At 42.7% G+C, this 9,099-nt stretch overlaps 1 pseudogene; it reads left to right on the forward strand.

Annotated features, from left to right (window-relative positions):
- Positions 1-406: 406 nt before the first annotated feature.
- On the forward strand, positions 407-1,272 carry LOC139392114 (transcription termination factor 2, mitochondrial-like; annotated as a pseudogene).
- Positions 1,273-9,099: the final 7,827 nt, after the last annotated feature.

Raw genomic sequence — 9,099 nt, forward strand, 5'->3', positions numbered from 1 at the left:
CGTTATGTACTTATTTGTTGTTTCTATTTGGAAAGTACAAGGGATGTGAAAGAACATGCGTGTGAATTTAAAGAACAGTTTTGTCCTCCAAACATCGTCAAAGTATCATCACAATTCATCCTGCTTTAGCAGCCTATCATAGCTGTCAAGGCAGCTAGCTGGTCAACTGCTATCATTCACTGACAAACCAATGTTGTTATGACTGATGTGATATTTGTACAATTCTTCATTATTACTAAGTTATTTAATGCTGAGTTTATGTTAACTTTGTGTTGAATCCCAACATATCATTTTAGTGTATTTTGTATGGTCAAGGATCTGTAGCTAACTAGCTAGCTAGCTATCTTGAAAATGTCTGTTATATCACACCTAGGTCAGATCTGCAATGGTCTGTGACTGTGCACCCATGTTGCGATTAGTTGCAACCTCCATATGAGTTCACTGTCAGCGGGTTCAACATCTTCCCCCTCTCAGGCCCTTATCAACCCCGGGGGGTTGGGCACAGCAGAGAACCAGGTGACTGTGGAAGACCTCTCAGTGGACATCCAGAAGATCCACCAGCTCAAGGGTTGGGTCCTCCACCAGCCCTGCCTATGTGAGTGAGATGGCCAGCATGCTGCGAGACATTGGGGCAGAGGGCCTCGTGAACGCCTGGGTCCTTGAGCTCTACCCCGAGGTGGTCCTCTGCAGCCCGGAGCAGCAGCAGGCCCAGAGAGAGCTGTGGAGATCCATCTGACCCATCTGACTTGGATCATTGAGAAGTTCCTTGCCTCCTTCTTCACCTGCTCCAGCCATCACGCCAACCAGAGGGCCAACATCGACTACTTCCAGTTTGCACCTGAACAAGCGCATCGTCACAAAGCTGATGGCCAGCACCCCCAGAGTTTCAGATGCCCTGTGGGGCAGAGTGAGGAAATTATCCACCTGGAGCTGAGGGGCGATGTGACCAACATGAAGATCTGGCTGCAGAAGCTGCTCAGTCAGAACCCCTTCGTGCTCCTCAAGCCCTCAGAGGTCCTGAGCGACAACCTGCTGTTCCTCGAGACAAGGGACTTCACCACCGCTGAATTGCTCCTCCTCCACCTCCTGTCCAAGCTCAGGGGCTTTGTCACCAAGCTCAACCGGGACAGCATGCGTCTCAACTTGGCTTACTCAAAGGAGACTCTGGGCTGCTCAGAAGCCAACTGTCCAGCCTTGCTCTACTACCCTGAGGCCATCCTGGCTGAATGCTTTGAAGGCCTCCTCAGAGCTGGCCAACCGTTCTGGAGCTGACCACACAAATATAGTTACTGTATGCAAAGTTCTCATATTTGGGAACCCTATTAGATTGTTTTTATTCAATTCTTGCTGGTATGAGAACGGGAGCCCCTATCAGCAAAGTAGTGTGTTTGCGGAAAGCTGAGTATTTTGACTATTGATCGGTGTCTTCAAATCTTTGGTATGACTTACTACCACATATGGGCATGTACACATTTATAAGGGTAGGCCGAGCCATGACCAAATTTCAAGATGGCTGCTACCTACATTCCGGTTAGCGTTGTGAAGCATAAACAACATAAACACGCAATATGTTGATACACACCGAAAGCCGGGACTCCACAGATCATGAGGATGTCTTATTTGTCTGCCTGTGACCTACCATTATTGACCTCCAGGCCCGAGAGTCAAAATGTTTATTTTACACGTTTTCACCAAACCTCTTACAAGGTAAGCTTCGATTTGGCCTGTGTTTGAGCTATAGCTACATGGGGATATCAAATGAATCCTTAGGTTGGTAGAAACAAATCTAGGCTATTGCCAATGTTATCTGATGATGTATGACTTAATGGCAACATCAAATGTCCCCCGAGTGACTATATCTTTGCGCATAAGAAAATGGTGTTGCCTGTTTACGCACTGTAGGCATCCATATCCCCTGTATGTTCCCCGACACCACCACAATGTTGTCGAGAGGTTGATGTTGTAGAAATGTAGTTTTTATAGTGAATAATACCTTTTAGGCACATCCAGTGGGCAAAAACTGTGCAATTACCACATTTTGACACTTTAGAGAGGTTGAAAGGACACTTGAATGGACCCTGAATACCCCATAACACCACCACAATGTTATAGTGAGGTTGATATGGTAGAAATTGTGATTTTAAACTGAACAAATAGCATTTAGGGATTGCAAATATGTAATAGCACTGTAATGATCTAATTTACAGATATATGCCACTTTGGTGACCACACCTGACGACCACACCTGACCACTTACAAAAACATCTGCCCATTTATAGTTGTTAGGTCTATCAATCTCATTTTTTCTGATATTGTTCACATGTTGTGGGAGCCATCTGATGTGTTTCCAGCTCTTGGCATTAATAATTCACTTATAGCTTGTCAATGAAAGATGACTTTCAAAAGAAATAAAAATAAAAAGATGGTTATTTTGTGTGTGCTTGATCTTGTGTGTTCTGAACTATGTAACTCCTATCTATCTTCTGATCATTTCCTCATATTCACCCATATCTCTTCTTTCCAAATATACCATGTTTTTGCATGTCAGAATCAGGTAATTACACATGAATATCAGTTACTTTTGGGTATGTCTTTTTAGGCAGAAATCTACATTTTGTCATTACATTTAAGAGGTTATGATGTACGGACAGGCACTAAGAAGGACTTTGAGATTAGTTCAGGTAAACTGCAGTTGTGGAGGAGGAGAGACCACTATTCAGCCCTGTGGCCCTGTTAAATGGGGGTTGATTGACCTTGATTTCATGGTCTAAAACGCAGATCCATGTGATGATGTCATTGTGATCATTCTCGTATCACAAGAGGAAGGAGACTTGAATCAGAGTTTGGCTTTATGCTGAATGGTATTATTAAGGTCAGGAGAAAAGCTTGCCTTGAAAGTAGTCTCATGCAGCAGACATCTCCTCCCCAAGTGCATTTAGCCTGGGGATGAGGTTACCTTGAAAGTAGTCTCATGCAGCAGACATCTCCTCCCCAAGTGCATTTAGCCTGGGGATGAGGTTACCTTGAAAGTAGTCTCATGCAGCAGACATCTCCTCCCCAAGTGCATTTAGCCTGGGGATGAGGTTACCTTGAAAGTAGTCTCATGCAGCAGACATCTCCTCCCCAAGTGCATTTAGCCTGGGGATGAGGTTACCTTGAAAGTAGTCTCATGCAGCAGACATCTCCTCCCCAAGTGCATTTAGCCTGGGGATGAGGTTACCTTGAAAGTAGTCTCATGCAGCAGACATTTCCTCCCCAAGTGCATTTAGCCTGGGGATGAGGTTACCTTGAAAGTAGTCTCATGCAGCAGACATCTCCTCCCCAAGTGCATTTAGCCTGGGGATGAGGTTACCTTGAAAGTAGCCTCATACAGCAGACATCTCCTCCCCAAGTGCATTTAGCCTGGGGATGAGGTTACCTTGAAAGTAGTCTCATGCAGCAGACATCTCCTCCCCAAGTGCATTTAGCCTGGGGATGAGGTTACCTTGAAAGTAGTCTCATGCAGCAGACATCTCCTCCCCAAGTGCATTTAGCCTGGGGATGAGGTTACCTTGAAAGTAGTCTCATGCAGCAGACATCTCCTCCCCAAGTGCATTTAGCCTGGGGATGAGGTTACCTTGAAAGTAGTCTCATGCAGCAGACATCTCCTCCCCAAGTGCATTTAGCCTGGGGATGGGATGGTTACCTTGAAAGTAGTCTCATGCAGCAGACATCTCCTCCCCAAGTGCATTTAGCCTGGAGATGAGGTTACCTTGAAAGTAGTCTCATGCAGCAGACATCTCCTCCCCAAGTGCATTTAGCCTGGGGATGAGGTTACCTTGAAAGTAGTCTCATGCAGCAGACATCTCCTCCCCAAGTGCATTTAGCCTGGGGATGAGGTTACCTTTAAAGTAGTCTCATGCAGCAGACATCTCCTCCCCAAGTGCATTTAGCCTGGGGATGAGGTTACCTTGAAAGTAGTCTCATGCAGCAGACATCTCCTCCCCAAGTGCATTTAGCCTGGGGATGAGGTTACCTTGAAAGTAGTCTCATGCAGCAGACATCTCCTCCCCAAGTGCATTTAGCCTGGGGATGAGGTTACCTTGAAAGTAGTCTCATGCAGCAGACATCTCCTCCCCAAGTGCATTTAGCCTGGAGATGAGGTTACCTTGAAAGTAGTCTCATGCAGCACACATCTCCTCCCCAAGTGCATTTAGCCTGGGGATGAGGTTACCTTGAAAGTAGTCTCATGCAGCAGACATCTCCTCCCCAAGTGCATTTAGCCTGGGGATGAGGTTACCTTGAAAGTAGTCTCATGCAGCAGACATCTCCTCCCCAAGTGCATTTAGCCTGGGGATGAGGTTACCTTGAAAGTAGTCTCATGCAGCAGACATCTCCTCCCCAAGTGCATTTAGCCTGGGGATGAGGTTACCTTGAAAGTAGTCTCATGCAGCAGACATCTCCTCCCCAAGTGCATTTAGCCTGGGGATGAGGTTACCTTGAAAGTAGTCTCATGCAGCAGACATCTCTTCCCCAAGTGCATTTAGCCTGGAGATGAGATTGCCTTGAAAGAGGCAACACTTGTGCTTATCCTTGTATTTAAATACTATTTTGATAATACTATTTTGATATTATATGATGCAACGTTGAATACAATGGAATGTCAAGTGAATGTGTGTGAGGAATTGCCTATGCATTAAAACCAGCCAGAATCACTGTGGATAACATGATCTATGATAGTTCGGGTAGTTATTGTTTAACTATTTAACTATCCGCATTGATCCTTTTTGCACTAACTCTTTTGACTAATCACACACTCTTGTTGCCTAGTCACTTTATCCCTACCTACAGTGCATTCGGAAAGTATTCAGACCTCTTGACTTTTTCAACATTTTATTACTTTACAGCCTTATTCTAAAATGTATTTTTATTTAAATCCTTATCAATCTACATACAATACCTGATAATGACAAAGCAAACACAGGTTTTTAGAAATGTTTGCAAATGTGTTAACAATAAAAAACAGAAATACCTTATTTACATAAGTATTCAGACCCTTTGCTATGAGACTCGAAATTGAGCTCAGGTGCATCCTATTTCCAATGATCATCCTTGAGATGTTTCTACAACTTGATTGGAGTCCACCTGTGGTAAATTCAATTGATTGGACATGATTTGGAAAGGCTATGGAAACCTGTCTATATAAGGTCCCAAAGTTGACAGTGCATGTCAGAGCAAAAACCAAGCCATGAAGTCAAAGGAATTCTTCGTAGAGCTCCGAGACAGGATTATGTCGAGGCACAGATCTGGGGAAGGGTACCAAAACCTTTCTGCAGCATTGAAGGTCACCAAGAACACAGTGGCCTCCATCATTCTTAAATGAAAGAAGTTTGGAACCACCAAGACTCTTCCTAGAGCTGGCCGCCGGGCCAAACTGAGCAATCAAGGGAGGAGGGCCTTGGACAGGGAGGTGACCATACAACCCGATGGTCACTCTGACAGAGCTTCAGAGTTCCTCTGTGGAGATCGGAGAACCTTCCAGAAGGACAACCATCTCTGCAGCACTCCACCAATCAGGCCTATGGTAGAGTGACCAGACGGAAGCCACTCCTCAGTAAAAGGCACATGACAGCTCGCTTGAAGTTTGCTAAAAGGCACTTAAAGATTCACAGACCACGAGAAACAAGATTCTCTGGTCTTATGAAACCACGATTTAACTTTTTGGCCTGAATGCCAAGCATCACGTCTGGAGGAAACCTGGCACCATCCCTACAGTGACACATGGTGGTGGCAGCATCATACTGTGGGGTTGTTTTTCAGCAGCATACACTGGGATCGAGGGAAAGATGAACTGAGCAAAGTACAGAGAGATCCCTTGATGAAAATTTGCTCCAGAACGCTCAGGACCGCAGACTGGGGTGAAGGTTCACCTTCCAACAGGACAAAGACCCTAAGTGCACAGCCAAGACAACGCAGGAGTGGCTTTGGGACAAGTCTCTTTGAGTAGCCCAGCCAGAGTCCGGACTTCAACCCGATCGAACATCTCTGGAGAGACCTGAAAATAGCTGTGCAGCGATGCTCCCCATCCAACCTGACAGAGCTTGAGAGGATCTGCAGAGAAGAATGGGAGAAACTACTCAAATACAGGTGTGCCAAGCTTGTAGCGTCATACCCAAGAAGAGTAAGGGGTCTGAATACGTATGTAAGTGGGATATTTATTTTAATACATTTGCAAACATTTCTAAAAACATGTTTTTGCTTTGTCATTCTGGGGTTTTGTGTGTAGATTGATGAGGATAATTTTAAAAAATCCATTTTAGAACATGTAACAAAATGTGGAAAAAGTCAAGGGGTCTGAATTCTTTCCGAATGCACTATATATGCCACAGGAGGCTGCTGAGGGGAGAATGGCTCATAATAATGTCCGGAACGGTGCAAATGGATTGGCATCAAACACCTGGAAATCATGTGTTTGATGTTTTTGATACATATCAACAATTCCACTCCAGTCATTACCCACGAGCCCATTCTCCCCAATTAAGGTGCCACTAACCTCCTGTGCTATGTGTACATATCTACCTCAATTACCTCATACCGCTGCACATCGACTCAGTACTGGTACCCTGTGTATATAGCCAAGTTATCATTACTCATTGTGTATTTATTCTTTGTGTTATTATTTTTCTATTATTTCTATATTTTTCTCTACATTGTTGGGAAGGGGAAGGGCCCATAAGTTAGTCTACACCTGTTGTTTATGAAGCATGTGACAAACACAATTTGATTTGATCTCAGTGGCTCAATGATGGCAGTATTGCTTTCGTCCCCTTAGGAGGCATGTGTTTTGTACAGAGTTTTTGTTTCTTTGCAGATAGGATTACCAGTATTTGAAGTGCTGAAATCAAGTATTATTTCATTGGGAATGCTTGTTTTACCTGTGTGTATACGTCTATCACACTGTCATCTTCAGTGTAATAGGCAAACCCTGCAACTGCAACACCTTATGGAAGAGTTGATCTACAATGATAAAAAAAACATGTAACTGCAATCTTCTCTTATATTGAAATGAGTGGAATTGCATTCATTATGTACAGAATCAAATTTGGTCTGCTTTTCGCATGCCATACAATACACATGAGTGGTTTTATATTAGTGTGCACATGTTTATTTCAAGGCGGACATCTATATGCAGCCTTGCTAAGCATGTACCCCAAGCCTTAGCAACACATACTGTACTGTAAGCTTCTTTCAAAGGCCTTTCTTAATGTGCTAAAGCCTGCCGGAGCCCTTGAAACATGCTCAGAGTGCATTTTAATGGGGAGTGAGCAGCACAGATAATGAAGTCATGACTTTATGCCTCAAGGTCCCCAGCTCAGATAAAATGTAGATGATGGGGTCACTGCCAAACCAACAGACTGGGTTAAGCCTGTTTTTGAAATGGCACCCTATTCCCTATAGAGTGCACTACTTTTGACCAGAGCACTATGTGCCTTGTTTAGAAGTAGTGCACTATAAAAGGCAATTTTGAAACATGTACAGTATCTTATATGTTTTGCTATTGGATTAACTGTTGTTAAAATAAATACATTGAGAAGATATCATTTTGTTTTGGTGACTAAACCAATGCACTCACTATATTTCAAAGTAAACTTATATTTGGATCAATGGTTGTGTGGTGAAAGATGTCTACAAACAAAATGAATGCACAATGAAATGTTTTGAATGTTAGACCGGCTGCGTTACAAGTGTTTCCAGTTTGGAGTTTCGTACGTGTGAAAATAGCACCAAAGTGATAAAAAACAGTAAACTGTATCTCTCCCCTCTATGGTCAGACTATGGCAGCATCTGAAATGGCACCCTATTCACTTTGAATGTACTATGCTAGTTTTCACATTCGGCTATAATGTACACTAAATTTAGACTTTCGGTCAAATGTCCATCATCTCTAGGTGTGATCATTCTAGGTGTGATCATTGAAGACATCTTTCACAATGTAATCAAATAAAAGAAATGAAAGAAACGTAATGTTTAAGCAGACACTAGTTTGAATTAAGCCTGTCTTGAGCATTTGGCTATAGGTTCTCATGGAAATCGCAGTAAATATCCTCATTGTTCATGCACTTGGGAAAACCCATTTGGCATGGCGAATACAGGCCTGACGTTGGTTTGGATTGAAATCATTGCATACCTCATCCACGGCCCGAAGAAGAGTGGTACGCTCATGGGGATGGCAGTCATACATCTTCCACCTGTATTGTAATCGTGTATTGTATTTTACAGTATTACATTGTATGTTTGCATTGTAGTGATCATGTATGTGGCTCAGTTAGTAAGAGCATGGCACTAGCAACACCAGAGATGTGGGTTTGATACCCACTGGGGTCACATACCAAAATGTGTGGACTGTTGTCACTTTGGATAAAAGTGTCTGCTATGTAAATGGAATATATTACAGTATAAGGGCCAATGCAATTTTAGTAAAGCAGTGTTACATAGCACATATCTGATATTGTCAATATCATATTTTTTTTAAACTTACTGTGAAGCATAATAGTCATCATCTTAGTAGTACATTTGAGTATATACCCTAATTTTTATGTTTCTACTTTACAAACATACATTTTCATGATGTAGTTCTCATAATCTGCAGCAGACAAACCAGTTTACATGTATAGGTTTGCCGAACGGTTAAGTGATCATCAATTGAGAGCATTCGGATTAAGTAATAGCACATTGTCTTTTAACAAAAGATAAAATAATCATATCAAAAGGAGTGTGAGCTTTGCATTGTAGAAGGCAATTACTTTATGTGAGCATGTATTGCAATTGTGAAACAATTGCAGTTCTCCATGAAACACTGACTAAGTTTGGTGAAAAAAGTGACTGCATGATTTTGTGTGTTGTACTTAGTCAATTGAAAATGCACATAGATTTTTTGTAACAACTGCCGTTTTGATTATGTGTTGAGTTTTGTACTGAGAGTTGTGAAAATGTACCACATACTTGTGAAAATTGCACCAAAGCGAGAAAAAAATACTGTAACAAGACCACTTCATCATTCCCCCATATCCTGTATCATTAACAGCATGGGCCTGTAGTCATGGCAATAGCCAAATGATA

This window comes from Oncorhynchus clarkii, chromosome 1 (assembly GCF_045791955.1).
Source record: "Oncorhynchus clarkii lewisi isolate Uvic-CL-2024 chromosome 1, UVic_Ocla_1.0, whole genome shotgun sequence".
In the NCBI taxonomy this organism is placed as follows: Eukaryota; Metazoa; Chordata; class Actinopteri; order Salmoniformes; family Salmonidae; genus Oncorhynchus; species Oncorhynchus clarkii.